Raw genomic sequence first — 17154 nt, 5'->3', positions numbered from 1 at the left:
TTTTTTTTTTTTTTTTTTTTTTTTTTTGGTGGGGGGAGAAAACATAACTAGAGAAACTGGAGAATAAATTCAGACTTTACACAATGAAATTTGGTTTTAAGGGGAAGACATTAGCAAAGATATTCCTCAGAGGTTTAATGGCAAGTGGGGGTGAGCCATAGGCGTCCCTGGCTGGGAAACCTCTACCTTGGGAGCATCTCCTGGCAGAGCCATGTTCCTCAACTAGATTTCCTTCCCCTGGAATGAATTTACAACTTGTAGACAAAATCTTGCAGGCTACAAAGTCTGAATCAAGTCTGGTTCCAATAACTGCTTCTGAATAGTTAATCAGAACAAAGTCATTTTCAAAATAACTAACTTATCCAGTAACCATTTGGTGGGATCAACCGTCTTATTTATGAAAATACATGTATCTCACTGTGTAGATTACCGTACTGGGCAACATTTCTAACTGAGCCAGTAGTCACAGTGCATCTTCTGTCCACTGACCTTGATAGAATCTGCTCAAGATCAACATGAGATTAAAGCAAGCCCCTGGTCTGGAGAGTCTAATTAATGCTCTCCCTTCTAAGATGGAAGCCTAGGTTTGAGTGAGTTCCCAAAAACGCAATTCCTGGAGAAGCTAAAGAGCTGAGCTAATTAGTAACATCTTAAGAAATAAAAACAAACAAAGACTGAGACGATTTCAAATTCCAGGTCTAGCAAGTTAATAGTTCATAGTTAATAGTGTGGTAGAGTGCTTGTCTATCATGCATGTGGGCCTAGCCTCGAATCCCAGTGCTGACCATGACAATAAAGATATACTGCTCCACATTTATGAAAAACAATTATTTGCACAACCTAAAATAAATAAACAAATAAAACCACAATTACCCAAATTTTAAGGATAAAATACTGAAAATGTTATCTGGAAAAGTAAAAAAGCAAAACAAATCTTTATTTGAATAAATTATTGTTCCAGATTCCCAAACAAGTATTTAACCTTAGAAAATTTTGATAAATCTAAATACATTGGTTGTTGTTTAAATTGATTGTCTGTTTAAGTAAGGAAATAAATAAAATTTTTCTCCAAATAATACCATAAATGTATTAGTTTTGTCTTTATAACCTATAACTGTTTAAAATTTAATATATTAATGACTTCAGTGACTCACAAGTGCAAAAAATGTCATGTTCGCATTTTGAATATAGGTCTGTAGAAATTAGTGGTTGAAAAAGGAAGGATGTACTCTGTATTACATAAATTTAACACAAAATATTAAGTATCTTTTCTCTGATGTCTAGGGTATGTTTCTCAATCATTTTTATAAATATCTATTTACTTGTCCCCAGTTCACTCCCAAACCATTTGATCTCGAACCTGTAAGTGCTTTCTCTGCTGTGTCAAGGGCAGTCTCCAAACCTCCTGCTAGAAATGCATTCCAGTCAATTTACTTTCACTCCATAGACTTAGAATCAGAATTTTAAATTTAAAGAGCGGTCCAAAAGATAATGCCATTTGAAATTAACCAAGTCTTTTGGCTAAAAGGGAGTCATCTCCTGAGTAGCTTCCACTGGATAGACCAGCTGGATAAATGATCGGCTTTACTTCATATATCATACTTTATATAAATTGAACGACCTTTCCCAACACTAACCAAGAAAACACCTCAGGTTATTCGAAATTGATATAAATGTCAATTAAACCAGATAAAGAGTTCAAGGTGAAAATAACTGTCCAAGTATGATATACTAACAATTTGCTTCATATAGAAACACAAGTCTTCTTATTCCCAAAACAACACAAGAACTCAGTCCATAGATCTGCTCACACAAACAGGGGAATATTAGGCATTTTAAAATTGAAATCTCGTTCATTCTTGATGAGACTGTAGTCTTAGGACATCTCAGAGCCTACTATTTATGTAGTTAGATGAAATTTTAAAAACATCTTCATTTCAGCTGTTTTCATGTAAATTGTTTTCTATCCATTTATTTTCTTTGTTATTGACTGATTTCCATCAAATTCTTTCAAAAGGCCACTCTTACAAAGGCTCTAAAAGAACTTCATCGCCAGTCACATAATTAACTATTATCTTTTTGTGGAGGGAATAACCAGAAACAACAGGTATTCAGTTTTCAAATGAATCAGCGTAGAGCCTGAGCATCTATGACTGACTCAGGACTATGCATCTACATCACACATAACAAGGGCAAGGACAATCTTTTCCAAGCTTTATTAAACCACCAGATCACATTTTCCCTCCCAAAAGCATTGTTTGGAGATCACATCAGCCAGATGGCTATGCCCATTAATAGGTTTCTAGTAGTACACCAAAGATAACACCCACCCTTACTGTCACTGTTAAGTTTAGTGGCGTCTGTAGCTTTTTCTCATACTTACATGATCTGCCTAATCTAAGCCTAGATATTTCTTTTTCTTTTCTTTTCTTTTTCTTTTTTTTTTTTTTTTTTTTTAGATTTCTCTGTGTATCCAGTTCTTTGGTGTGTGAGAATGTGGGAGAAAAGGACTTAATTAATTTAGTAGTGGGCATCTCTCATCAGTATCTGCACTTAGTAGGACTGAACCTTAAGTAATGGAGAAAATACCTTTGAGCCACTTTAGTTTTAGAAAACATCTTGTGTGCACTGCAAAAACAAAATTCAAAATCCCACAGTAAACCAGAATAGTATGACAAAAGAAGAAAATAGAAGGTGATTTCTGGATCTTAATGACCCTTCTTTAAACAATCTCAATTAGTCTGGTACCCTATGGAATAGTCAACTGTCACAGGAAAGCCATTTCAGAGCAGAGTATGCTGCAATATGCTACATGACTAACAGGCATATAATCTGGGACACTATTTCACAACAACAACAAAAATGAACTAAGCACGTATTATTTTAGTACTTTTCCAAACAGAAAGGTTGTAAGCTATCATAGGTTTGACTATCTAACATAACAAGTATTACAACATAATTCCTCCCGTATGTATTACTAGCATTCAAAAGAGTATACACACAATGAGAATGAACTATTATTGTGTGATACTATATACCTCTAAAATGAGAACCCATTATAACATACTAAAGGTTATCATACTCTCTTCAATAGAGGAAAGCTCCTCCACACAGTTCCCTTGTACTCCTGTTTTTAAAACTCGAACAAACGTTACCGGACACAAATGAGAGAATAAGAAGCAGCGATGAAGTACACCATATGTTCCTGTTGTAGGCTAAACCCAGGTCTTTGTTTCAATATTCCAGCGCCAGCAGGAAGGAAAAGCCAAATACCCACCCGTTTCTATTTATTTTCTCATTAATGCTGGTAAAAGTTATACTTAGGATAGGTTTAGCCCGAACCCATCCTATCTTATTATTTGCTTCTTTAATCCATATCTTTTACAATCCAAAGACCCTGCAATACAACCGGTTGTCTTGGCTAGCAGGTCTGTGGCAGGACAGTCTGATAAACCAACACAGGCGGCAGGCACTAAAGAGGACAAAGTTATTTTCTTAGTGAAACAGTTCCAAAGTGATTCTCTATCAATGCCATTTTTGCTTTTTTACCAGCTACGCATCTAGCTTGACACCGTCCACCTGGTACTCAATTAGCAGGGCTTTCTTCAATCTTGCGATCTCCCAGACCAGTTTTAATAGTGCAACTCAAAACAAAATCCCTAACCACGCCCTTAATATCCCAGGCGGAGTTACCTTTTGTTTTTTGTTTTTTGTTTTCTCCCTACCAAAGTCCGTAGTTGTACGCAATTGTACTGAAAAGGTTTGCACCGCGATCCTAAGTCAACATAGCACTCTTTCCTCCAGTACCCAGGCGTTCCTATTGTCAGATGCCTTCCTCCCCCGGCTGATGTGCTGTAGCCCGCAAGTGGCGCCCACGTTTACCTCCCTCTCACCTGCAATCCCCGCTCGGGATGCTGGAGAAGATGCTGGGCAGGCTGAGACCACTCGGGATGCTGCTCTTGCCTCTCTCCAGGGAAACTACAGACTAGGCTGAGCAGAGGCTTCTTCTGAGATTCAAGCTCCGCCTTCCCCGCCTCTAATTGGCCGAAGCTCCGGCTGCGGCTCCTCCCTCTGCCGTCTGCGCAGCCTAGGCGCAGAGCGGTACAGGAGGTCTCTTAGCTCCTGGAGCTTCGTTTCCGACATTCTTCCCTCTGGCATCACACTTGGCCCTTCCTCTGGTCCAGCTTCGCCCTCTCAGCGGGCTGGTCCAGTGAACACGGGAGTGAGTTGTCCTTGGGGGGGGGGGTTACTGTTGCTTCGGAGTAGGCGGAGCCCACCGGTTTAGTCCCCAGAGGCTTCCTCCCCATCTACTCAGGGACTCAGCCCAGCCTCCTGTTGCTTGCTACCTCTGGTCCCCCGCCCTTTTTTCTTACACCCAGCCGAGGGCACCGCCCGCCGGTGGGCGTGGCGTTGTGGGCTAGCTTCGCATTCTGATTGGTGCAGGTGAGAATCGGCCCCGCCCTCCCTCGTTTTTGGGCGCTCTCTCTCTTCATCTCCCCCCTCCCTCAATGACAGGGAACTCTCTTCTGATTTGCTAGAAGTGTCCCCACCTATTGCCTAAGGCGTTCTCGCACTGCCTTCTGGGACATGTAGTCTTACCAGTGCAGGAAGTGCTAACGGAAATGGGAGGCGGAACTACAAATCCCCATCGGGCCTTGCGCGACTCCTGCTGGGCAGGATTCCGGACAACGCCTGGTTCCTCTCGGGTCCTTCCGGCGTCGCCGGAGTGAATTGATCCGGGAGTTGAAGAGGGCTCCAAAGGTGGGAAGTGAAGTCCGTGCCTCCGTTGCCGGTAAGGCGAGGTTTCTCGGTTCGGGTCCACACGGCTCCGTGGGTAGCCAGAGCGGCCTGGGGTCAGGCGGGGACCGAGGCGGCGGTGCTGAGGCTGGGCTCTGGCCGGCGGGGCGGACGGGTGGGGAGCGGGGCCCTCTGGGCGTCAGCGAGGTCTCTAGGCGAGCTGCGGAAAGCTGGGTTTGTTAACGCCGCCTGCCCAGCCCGGCCCGGCGCCTCCAGGAAGTCCACTGTGGGTTTGGGTGGAGGGGAAGGGTGAGGTCGGCCTCCCGGGTCTCCACCGACCGAGGGGGCGGATGTGGTGGGGTGAGGTCCCAGGCAGGTGAGGCTAGAGCTGGGCTAGGCCTGGAGGGAGCGTGGGTGCCCGGGAGTCGACTCCCGGTGTGACTGGGGTTATGCCCTTTGAGGGGAGAAGAGAGACAGTGTTGACAGTTCCGACTCAGTTCCAATTTCCTCTCTGAGGAGGTGATTCTTAACTAGGAAGGTTTATGCCTCTCGACTCCAAGACGTCAGATGGATGTGTACTTCTCAAGTGCCCTCGAAGCGCTTTCACTTTGGGATGCTAGGGAGACAACTGAAGAAACAAATGACGTGCCCAAGGTCACACAGATCTTCAGAGTCTAGTCCTCCGAAAGTCCAGTTTCTGACCAGAGTTGTCGTCTTAGGAAGAAAGAGTGGGGAGGTGGGTGGTAGTGCTGGAAGCAGATAGAAGAAGTTGCAAAGTAGTGTGCCTGTTTGTCAGAAACGGTTGGGGGGTGCAGAGAGTTGGTTTGTTGACGTGGAGTGAAAGCTTTGCCAAAGCATCCTCTCTAAGGTTCTGTCAAAACAGGAAGGACCACTTTAGCTTAGATATTTACCCCTTTTTCTGGGGTCGACTGAATGATAGCACTCACTTTCCACGCGTCATTTTTAAAGGATAAGTAATATGTAGGAATAGCTCACTGTTGTCGTTAAGAGAATAGTCTTTTTCTTTTCTATTTTCTTACCGTTTTCAAAAGCTATGGGTGAAACTTTCACAGAACTTACTTTACAGATATTAATGCTTTCATTAAGTGAAAATTAAGTGCAGAATCATGGAGAAATTGTAACATGTTTATTACAAGAAGTGACTTTTTTTTCAGATTTTTACTTTTCCCTCCTTTTCTTCACTCCATGTGTAGACAGTAAAACATACACTTGTATATTTTCTTTTCTTGGCGTCATCGGTGAGTTTTAATTCATTCTTATTTAATGTTAATGAATGATAAAAATGATGCTTCGGTATTGAATGGAAATACAGGCTTACTATGTAAATTAAAATATAAATACATAGTATGTGCTGTAAGTATATATGCTATATATTGAATGTACTTTGCTTGTCATGATTAATATATATATACATATATATATATATATATATATATATATATATGTATATATATATTAGCGCAAAGCCATTTCTGGGATCAGAAGAACCAGTTAAAATGGTCTTGTTTGAAGGGGACTTTTAAAGAAAATGGAGAGGTGTGGTACCATAAAATGAGGAAAAATCAGGAATTATGTAACACCACACATAGAGTAGTTCACAGCAAGGGAAAAGTCACTAACGAAAGGGAAATTATCTGGGATTAGTTGGTTTTGAAGTGGAGTAAAAGGTGCATTAATTTGAGTGGGCCATATGTAAGTCAGTGCTAGTAAAGCAAGAATGTGAATATATTTTCTAGATAACAGTGTGGACATTTGCTATTTGCTGGGAAAGGTATGAAATAAGTTTTAGGTGGCATGCAGCTATGTGGTTATGGAAGGGCTTTTTTAATAACAAAAAAAGGTTTTGTCTTTGATTTAGTCCTACTCCAACTCTGTCTGTATCTCTGAGGCCCATCACACTGTAGTGCTTCATCGTCACTACAGTGGAAGTGCTGAGATGAACAGTGTTCCTGCTGCATTTGAATATCCTTCAGGCTCTAGCCAGAGCTCACAGAGTCAGGTGTTTGCCTGTAGTGTTCAGCTTTCTTTGCCCACATTTGTTCCCTTAAAGAGCTTTGCACCAACTTCAGACACCATTCATTGGAGGACTTTGGAGGGTTTCCTTACAGAGTCATCTCTCTCTTAAAGAGTAGTCTGTAAGAACAGGGTCTATATATTATTTTATCTTTGTAGTCTTGGTAGAATAATTGAGTGGCTAAGGGGAATGGAAAAGGAGTGGATTGGTTAGGTGACTTTCCCAAGGTCATATGTCCTGGAACAGATCAACTTATAATTAATCCAGGTATTTTCACTATAGGTATTAATATTGTGTTCAAACTTTGATTATTTTATGTAAGAAAAAGACTGACCATTACAGATGTCACTATCTTCTTCTTCTGTTTAATGCTACTAATCTGTCCTCAATTTCCTGAATGTCTCCAATCTTATTCTCAGCTGTTACTTTTTTTTTCTCATATAAGTTTCTTCCTGATTTGGGGACAATTTTACAAATTCCAACTCTCCACCTGTCCAGTTTCATCTTCCCTTTCTGAATGTGGCCAATCCCTTCAAAGCCTGGCTTTCTCTGAACCTTTCTTTCCTAAACCAGAGTAGATTCCCACTCTTCCTCATATTGTTGACGCCTTCACAGTAGGAACTTATTATTTCTGTACTGATTTAACAATATTTTAACATCTCACTAAAAGTTATCCGAGCAAGGCCTTCTCATTTGTTATGTCTGAGCCTCCCTCTTACACTAATTAGCATAAAGTGAATGTTTGGTAACTATTTGCAGAGCGAATCAATAAATGCATGAAGCACAGTGCCAGCACACAGGGGCAGAAATATAGAAATGAATGAAGCATCTTCTTCCTTATAGCCAGTTGAAAGAAGTAGATTTTCTTTCGAAGGAATTATAGCTGAGGAATTTAGGACAGATACAAAGGAGTTAATGCCATAAGTTTAAGGTAAATTATATAAAGGTACTGTTTCTTGGAGATCTCTAAAGTCTAAATAAGTAATTTTGTGGAAATATAAGGGAGTTTTATTTTCTTTTACAGCAAAATTTCTGTGTAACTCAGCATTTCAGAAACATTACTACTGCCTTCCAAAATATAGATATGGAAGAAGGTTTTTATGGACTCTATTCTTCCCTTAGATTTTAACTTCAAAGCAATTACTTCACTTGCCTTGTACCTAAGGACACCAAAACTAGAAGTAAATTTACTCCTCGGGACTCAGAAGAATACAGTGCATTGCTAAAGTCTTGGAAGGACTAGAGCCAAGATTTGAGTATAAACCTCTCCTATGTTGTTTGTTTTGGTTGGTTGGTTCGTTGTGGTTATACCCAGGATTTAATACAACCTTGAGAGAAGATGATTTTGGGAAACTAACTTTCTAATTTCAGAGGAACTTATATTTTGCACTTCTTATAAGTTATATTTGAAGCAGGGCTGTGGTAGCTCATGCCTTCAATTCTAGTACTTCAGAGGCAGAAGCAAGTAGATCTCTGAGTTCGAAGCCAGTCTGATGTATAGCGTGAGTTCCAGGACAGCCAGGGCTACACAGAGAAACACTGTCTTGAAAAACATTAAAATTGAGGGATTTAAGGTAATATTTTACTTTTTTGAACATATGACACTTCTAAGATTAAAAGTGTTTTTAAGTTTGCATACAAAATATTAAGGATATAATAGGCTAGATTTTTTCTGGAAGACAAAATTCTGTAATTTTTCTCAATAACATACTAATATAATAAGCCAGAGTAGATTCCCACTCTTCCCCATATTATTGACACTTAGTATTGACACTTTCACAGTAGGAACTTATTATTTCTATACTGATTTAACAATGTTTTAACATCTCACTAAATGTTATTTGAGCAAGGCCTTCTCATTTCTTCTGTCTTAGCTTTGAGTTATGTAGCCTTTACTCATCTGTTTTCTTACCAGCACACTTCCCAGTAGAGGATTGTGTTTGCTTTCAGTTTTGATGATGTGGTAAGGTTTATTATTAACCATGGTTTTTGCTCAATTCTAAGCTTACTTGGTACTTTTTGAAAGATAGTCTGAAATTATTTTAATCTTCAATAAAAACTTAATATTTACCTTGCATAATGCAGTTTGCAGGAGATTAAGCAATTATTTATGTGTTGATAGAGTGTTAGGGTTATTACAATAGGTGGTATTACTAAGAATTTTAAACCAGTATGTAAATTTTCTTCTGAGAAATATAGAAGATGGTGTAATTTTATACTTTATTGCATTTAAAATACTTTGTGTTTCAGATTTAGGGCAGTAGAATATTTATACACATAAAAATAAAAATGAAAGTACTTCTATTAAGGAAATTAAGATTAATTTATTTGCTGCAATTGAAATGAATTTCATAATTCAATTTTATATAAACATAGACATTTTATTTAAGCTATAAAGCATACCTTGGCTGGCATCACAATATTAGCCTTATTTTTCAAGGCCACCTTTACATTTGGAGTATGGGAAGCCATTTTTTTTAAGCTACACAAAAGTGATTTGAACTTACTTAATCTCCTATTACAGTTGCTTAGAGTCTCGTGTTATTGTAGGAATGAAAGAGAGCATAAGGATTTTTATAATCATTGGTTTATACTGAATTATTGGGCATGCATTGGAAATTAATCTCCCTTTTCTCAGTCAGAATGGTCCCTTGAAAACCCATAGTAATGATCCTTTGATTCATCCACCTACGAATTAGTTGAGTGTGTTTTATGTGTAAGATTGTCTACTTTGGAATGAGCTAGAATGGCCATTATATAGACCAAGCATTTCATATGCCCACCTATAGTCCTTAAAAATCACCATAGGATAGGAGGTTCTATTATCCCCAATTTGTGAACAAGGAAGATAAGATGTAGAGAGATTAAGTTACTGGCTCAAGATCACAGAACTCATACTTGCTTGGAATTAGCAGTTTAGTTCAGGCTGGCTCTGTGGAGATTGCAGGCTTTTAGTCATTTCAATAAAATGGTATTCATGGTCAAAGGCTTGCTTGTAGCATTAGAGTTGCAATTTCAGACAGTTTGTCCCCCAAAAGTCAAGGTCATTGGGCACAATTATTGTTATTTAATAAGATGGTTAAACTTAAAATCTATTGGGAAGTTCACACAGCAGAAATGACAGATGTGCAGATTTTCTGGACCAGTGAAATAGATTATTTTCGATTGGTAGTTTAAGTGTTCGATTTCCTCTTCAGATACTGTTGGAAATTATCTATAACCTGGTATTATATGTCATAATTCCTCACTCAAAATTAGTACTAGGAGCTGCTCAAATTGAGGATCTATGACTGAGTTCGACAGGGGAATAGTAGGCCATTTTCTTATCACAGTCTGGTACACAGACTTGTATACTAGGAAACTTGTGACCACTGGTCTTCTTAAAGTAGGTGTGTAAAGTAGGTGTGGCTTACTGGAAGCAGGAGTGCTCCTATCTGTTCTTCAGTGACTGTTCCTGCAGTTCCAATTCCCTTTCAAAGGCTTGGATTGACTGACTTCACTGTATTGTCAGCTACACTATTGCTGACTTAGACTATGAAGAGTTCAGTGACAGGTACTAGAAATCAAAAAATGAATAAATCTTTTAGGGAATTTAAACTTCAGGAGGTAGAGGGAAAAGGGGATATAAAGATCATTTCTTTGGTACTTAAACATTTTATATGCAGCACTTTGTACAAATTTTTGTTGGATGATTAGAACCCATTGATATAGAGGGACAAAACATGGTTTCTCTAACTTGCCGTCTGGCTCTTGGCACTTAAATGGCTCTTTCTGTCTTATTCAGCCATTCTGTCTTAATTTGGATGACCCGGAATCCAGCTGTCATTGGATTGAAGGAATGACAAAACCCTAAAATGCTCCACCCTTGCTGCTCTCTCCTACTTATATAAGGTTATACAACAAAAGGTTCTTGAAAATGTTAAGTGAGTCAGACCTGGCCTCTAGGCAGCAGTGGCTCTCTTTGGCACTTGAAATTGTTGCAAGACTTTCTTAATTTAATTCCAAAAGAATTTGAGTAATACTGTGCCTTTTTTTTTATTAAAAAATACACATGCTTTGAAGGATGCCTTTATTCATGCTAAAATTGACACTTTGATAGTATTGAGATTTTGTAGGTGTTCTTAGAAGAGAATTAACAGTTTTACAAAGTGAAGGTTACAGAAGGGACTCTAAATACTATATAGATAGCCATTCCGTTACCTTCTTACAACTAAGACCATTTGTATTTGTGATCAGTTAGGAGTAAAAGGTAAAGTTTAATGGCATTATTGAGTGAGAACTTTGGGATCATTTAGCACCTACTGTTTAATAAGAGAGCCAGGGGCAATTTGTTATTTTCTGCTACAGATTCTACCAACATTTAGAGTACACACAACATTGTTGTGATGTAAAAGCATCAAGTAAGGAGCAATTTTTTTTTTTATATTGTAGAGACCCTTACCTATTCTGGAGGTTTTAAATGAAAGGGTATAGGATGAGGGATTTGGAACACAGCAAGTGGACATGGTCCAGAGTGGTCTTGTAAGTTTAGAGAACAGAAGCGTGTTCTGAATAGCTTATTTACTTGAACTTCTAAGATAATTAAAAAGGAAAAAAAAGTCTTACTTTTATATTGATGAAATTCAAAGGAGAGATCACAGATGCTAATCAAAAAGAAAACTGCCATGTTCTTCAATTAAACACTAAGTGAATACTCAGTTAGGCACTTAATTTATATAAACTTTATAGCCAGAAGAAGAGCATGTTCAAGAGGACAAGTTATTTATTTTTGTTTATATTTGAGTTCTGTTTAGTCAGTGGAGTAAGAAATAAAAAGAATTGCCATAAGAAATTTGTATTATTTCCCAAACCGGTGATTTTTTTAAAATACTGTAGAATCTATTTGCTATTTTCCTTATTCCCATTTCCTATCACCCAGCTGATACCCAGTTCTGGGTGTCAACTTTGGATCACTCTAGATTTTTACCTTTTCTGTAAGTCTTTGATTATGTCTTTATTTTCGTATGCTACCCAACCTGCTTATAGGACACAGCTTCCTTTATTAAGCTGACCAGTGTTTATTAAGAATATAAATGTAGGTTGTGTAAATTTTATTTATTTTTCATTTATGTACATGGGTATTTTCCCTGTGTGATATCTGTGCCATGTGTGTTCAGTGCCCAGAGAGGCCAGAAGAAGTCATTGGTTATTAGCCACCATGTAGGTGCTGTGAATTGAACCCAGGTTCTTTAGAAGAGCAGCCAGTGCTCGTAAACAGTGAGCTATCTGTTCAGCCCCTAAAATAATACTTTTAGTGCTTTAAATAGTCTTAAAGGTCATTTGATGACCAAACTCTTTGTATCTCCAAACTGAGAGTAATTACCTGTGAGTAACATGAATTTTGATGGCCAAAGTAACTTTGGCCTTCCTTTTGGCAAATTAGAGAGAAAGTTTTGAAAATGGTGTGTGTGAGTGCTATGACTTTGTGATAATCAGCATTAGATCCTTGCTGTGCTATGTTTAGGCAGAATGAAGATGAGGCAAGAAAGGCCTCTGCAGGTGTCAGAATTGAAGGAGACACTAATTCGCCATGTCCTGTAAGTCAGAGTTTGTACTCTCCTCTGATTTGACTCACCTTCCTTTCAACCTCAAGCCTCGCCAGGCTCATAGAGCTCTGCTGAAGTAGCTCTAACCGTGTGAATTAGATGCTTATTGAAGGTCAGCTACTTCATTAAGTATTTTAAATATACTTAGTACTCCTAACAACCCTGTAAGGTGAAAGTTTCAATCAGCATTCATTCATTCTCAAATGAGTTTAGAAAGTTATCAAATAATTTAAACCATATAACCCAGCTGTGCAAATTTAAAAAAAAAAAACAACCAACTATATCTTTCTACCAAATATAAGGGTTTATCTCCTAATATATATTGTAGAAAAAAATACTTCCTGTCACTTCATAGATTTGTAATTTCCCCAAAATATGTATACATTTGACATAGTAATTGACTTTAAGGTGATTCAGATGTACCAAATTAAAATTCCACAAAGTCAAATCTACCTACATTCCTGCCTTCTTGGGTCTCCTAACAGTTTTATAAGAGGTCACAGCAGCTCTTGCCTGTGTTCACATTGAGGCGGCACAAAGGCTGAGACAGGTTAATGTAGCATTTCAGTTTGTAAACACTAAATACAGTAAGCTTTGGAAGCACTGTGTTTGGCTCACACATCAGCTACCATTCTGTTTCTGAATTGTGAAAGTTAAAGACTGGACTTGATACCTATAATGGCAAGTTTTCAATGTCAAGTTTCAGCATTTTAACAGTTAACTTTCTTTTTTTTTATACAAACTTTTTTTATTAGATATTTTCTTTATTTACATTTCAAATGTTATCCCCTTTCCTGGTTTTCACTCTGAAAACCCCCATTCCCTCCCCACTTCCCCTGCTCACCAGCCCACCCACTCCTGCTTCCTGGCCCTGGCCCTACATTGGGGCATAGAATCTTCACAGGACCAAAGGCCTCTACCCCCATCGAGGATCAGCAAGGCCAGCCTCTGCTACATATGCAGCTGGAGCCATGTGTCCCACCATGTGTACTCTTTGGTTGGTGGTTTAATCCCTGGGAGCTCTGGGGGTACTGGTTGGTTCATATTGTTCCTCCTATGGGGTTGCAAACCCCTCAGCCCCTTGGGTCCTAGCAGTTAACTTTCTTAAGTGCATTAACATCTATAGCAAGGAGAGATACTAGCTAGAGATTGAAATCTGGTATTGAGTTATAGAAAAGTTGTGTCTGAATATTCTATGTTTTCTTAACCTATTAGGCTGCTCATTTATTATGTTTTGTGTATAATGCTATATTAGTGACTGTTCAAGAAGTTGTGTCAGGACTTTTGTGAGAGAGAAGGACTACAGGTTTTAAATGCTTAATTTATTAAAGGAAAGAATAGTTTAATATTCTATTTCTCACACACTCTGTCTCTCTGTCTCTCTCTCACAAACACACACACAGGGAGAGAGAGGTGGGGAGGTTTTATTTGGAAAAGGAAGTTCTGCTCTCCTAAATAGGTTTCAAACCATTATTTTTACCAGCTTTCCTGTTCTCAGGGTCATTGATACCCTGGAGAGTTGGCTGTGGAGGCTGCCCAACTTCAGCCCAAATTGGATGTACATTTCTCCACTTGACCATAATAGTGAAAATTAATTACTATGCCCTATATGCTGTCCTATTAGTAATAATAAACTATTTTCACAGCAAACCTAGAAGTTGGTTGCTGTTAGCATTTATAGAGATAATCATTGTTCTTGAGTGTCGATGCTCTGAATGTTCCCAAGAATATCTGCAGAACTCCTGGCACTGTTGTCCTGCAGACAATATTAATTTGGATGTCTAATACTTTCCTTTTCTATAACAAAATACCCGAGATAAACAATTTGGCTATAGTCCATGGTCACTTGACCGCGGTGCTTTGGAAGTAGAACCCATCATGGTAGAAATAAAATCACTCACCACAAAAGGAAAAGACTTAAGATTTTAAAATATTGAAGGCCATAATACCTTTCATCAAATATTTTTGAACCAGTTCCACTTACTAAAGTTTCTACCTACTCCTAATATAACCTCTTTGGAAACAAAGCCTTCAACATACGAGGGTCTGAAACACAGACTTCCAAATGACAGGATTTAGCTTCTATCCTTCAAAACTTATCTCTATGTCATGATGTAAAATGCATTTAGTCAGTTTCTAAGAGTTGCAGAGCCTTAGCTATTCTTACGTTTCTCTACAGTTCAAGTACAAAGTCCTGAGTGATTCAGTATAACTTCGCTTCAAGCACCTGTAAAAATCTAAAAGAAAGCCATTCTAAAAGTAGTGGAGCAGGGAAAAGGTACCCACTTCTGTTCCAAAGGAGAGAAATTAGGAGTCTGAAAGGAGTGATCAGCCCTAAGCACCTGGGAAACTCAGCAAGGTAGACATCAAGTTCTAAAGCTTTGCATCTGTATTTAGGGCACACTGGCAGAGTACAAACTTCTGAAGGCTTGGGCAGTTCTACTCTTAACTCCTTGTAAGTTACTGCCCACATGGCTACTTTCTTGGAATGACTTTCATGCTTCCTTTAGTTTTACCTTGATGAGCACTGCAGTCACTTCTTCCTTACCTTGCTCTCCATTATAAACTTCAGCTTCAGTCCTACAGCCTCACATTTTGCTCATTTGGAGTTAACTTACAACCCTACTATATACTAGCTGTCCTACCAGGCATCTTTTGAAATGTGAGTGAAAACCTACATGACTTACTCCTTCACTCTGCATTCTGAAAAATCAGCATCAGATGGAAGATGGCAAGGTCTGCCACCAGCCCAGGCTAGACCTGCTAGAAACAGGGAAGCTGCCTTTGTGTTTCTGTCCGGCTGAAATCAGAAATGAATCAGGAAAACCATTCCCTACCTTGGACAGTCAAAGGATGGCAGGATGTTCTTCTCCCAAGATTTGATCTGCATTGCCTAAAATGTTTCTGTTCTAAGACTTTGAGCCATTGATGGGTGTAGTGGTTTTGCAGATTCACAAGGTACCCTGAGGCATCATTCTACTCTCCTGGTACAAACTGTCACTTTTTTTTTCTTTTTCTTTCCTTTTTTGGGGGGGTAAATTCCTGCTATCCTAGCTAACCCCCTCTGATATCTTTACACATGCTCCTTTTGGGGGGCTGGGCTAGAAAATTTTCAAATTTTTATTCTGTTCCTTTTGCTTATGATTGTCATTCTGAAGTTTGCCCACTGAAAATATCTATTATATTATTATATCACTTTCGAACTTGCACTGCTGCCCTGAGATTTTTCTTTCTAGGTAAGCTTGCCCATTCATACTTAAACTTGGTTCTCCTCAAAGTACCAGAGAGTAGACAAATGAGTTGCCTGCCACCCCCCAATTCTGTGACAATTGCCAGTATAGTCTTCATTTCCATTGTGACCCTCAGCCTGACTTCCTTGTATGCATCCTTTTTTCCGGATGTGACATAATCCTTCACTTTAAAATTACTTACATCCTTCCACTTCATATAACACTTGCACCCACCTGCTTCTGAATTTTTCCAAGCTCTTCTTGCAAAACCAATCCCCAAATCCCAAAGACTCCTCCACATTGTCTCATAAATAGTAATTGTCAACAACTCCATGTCTGGGTACTAATTCTCCATGTTAGCTTTGTTTTACTATAACACCTTATTTGAGATACTCAATTTGCAAAGAGAAAATGGGTTATTTTGGCACACAAGTATAGTAAATGTGGTTCAACAAAGGAGTGCTCTTCAAATTTTGATTAAATAGACTGGACTTTCCAGTGAAATGAGATGCCATTATGACATGTGTGGTTTTCTGGAAAAGATATTTAAAGTACAATGTGTAATTCAGAACTGTTAGAGTTTTGTTTATAAACTACCTTATTTTTAACTCAGTTTCTTTATAGTGCCTAGTTATCTAACTTAAAGAAGAATCTAATTGATAGAGGTGAGATGACTTGTTCACACACAACATGATTTAACATATAACAGAATTGAGGCCCATGTTGCAGACTTTTTACTTCACTTTCCCCCATAGCTTCTATGCAAACGATTTGATCTTATTAAGAATATATGTATGTACACACATAAACACACATTACAGTGTAGTGCCAAGGGGCTATATATTCCTAGCAAGGCACTTGCTTGTTTCTAAATGCAGTATTCCATACGCTTGATAATGTAAGTATAATTTGAAGATTTGAAGCTTGGTTTTTATCTAAGTAGAATTACCTGCTTACAGTATTCCTCAAGTCTTCCCTTTTTCACACCTTTTAGGAAATTTTAGCTCTTTAGTGGCTGTATCATTTTGATACACCCTAAAAGGTGTGAGGATCTTGGACCAAATTAGAGCATTCTCCTTTATGAAATGGCTGTATTGTGGTCTGGACAGTTCTGGGTATGAGGCTAGGGAGCTAGTTTTTCTATAGGTGTAACTAGTGAGATCCTTGATAATTATGAAGAGAAAACAAAATGGCCATTCAGAACTTCCAGACAAACTGCTCTTGGAGAAAACCTCTATGCTAGAGTTGTAAATAATTTTCATGATCTGTTGCGGGTTTTTACTTTCTGAACCTGTAGTAGATACCATAATGGAAATGTTAGAATTTTAGAATACTAAGTACTTAGAAAGGACATAGTATCGCCACCTGTCTGTTTCTGATGGGGAAAAAATGTGATAACTAGAACTCCATAAAGCATGCTACACACTCTTTCCAAATACTTCATCTGACATCACTTTACCTGTATCCTGGCCATAAGTAGCTGGATCTTCTTCTCTTCTCTTCTCTTCTCTTCTCTTCTCTTCTCTTCTCTTCTCTTCTCTTCTCTTCTCTTCTCTTCTCTTCTCTT

At 38.7% G+C, this 17154-nt stretch overlaps 2 protein-coding genes across 3 annotated transcripts in view; one reads left to right on the top strand and one right to left on the bottom strand.

Moving 5' to 3' along the window:
- Nucleotides 1-4010, bottom strand: part of Serpini1 (serpin family I member 1) — an 89733-nt gene extending 85723 nt beyond the window's left edge. Inside the window, exon 1 of one of the 2 annotated variants that reach the window (XM_021195992.2) lies at nt 3883-4010. The gene's annotated coding sequence lies outside the window, so the exon portion shown is untranslated. The remainder of the gene's footprint in view (nt 1-3882) is intronic. The other variant, XM_029537954.1, reaches the window with a different exon arrangement.
- A 651-nt stretch (nt 4011-4661) lies between these two features.
- Nucleotides 4662-17154, top strand: part of Pdcd10 (programmed cell death 10) — a 44081-nt gene continuing 31588 nt past the window's right edge. The window contains exon 1 of the mRNA XM_021195866.1: nt 4662-4792. The gene's annotated coding sequence lies outside the window, so the exon portion shown is untranslated. The remainder of the gene's footprint in view (nt 4793-17154) is intronic.

This window comes from Mus pahari, chromosome 4 (genome assembly GCF_900095145.1).
Source record: "Mus pahari chromosome 4, PAHARI_EIJ_v1.1, whole genome shotgun sequence".
In the NCBI taxonomy this organism is placed as follows: domain Eukaryota; kingdom Metazoa; phylum Chordata; class Mammalia; order Rodentia; family Muridae; genus Mus; species Mus pahari.
This window is presented reverse-complemented; position numbering and strand designations above follow the sequence as displayed.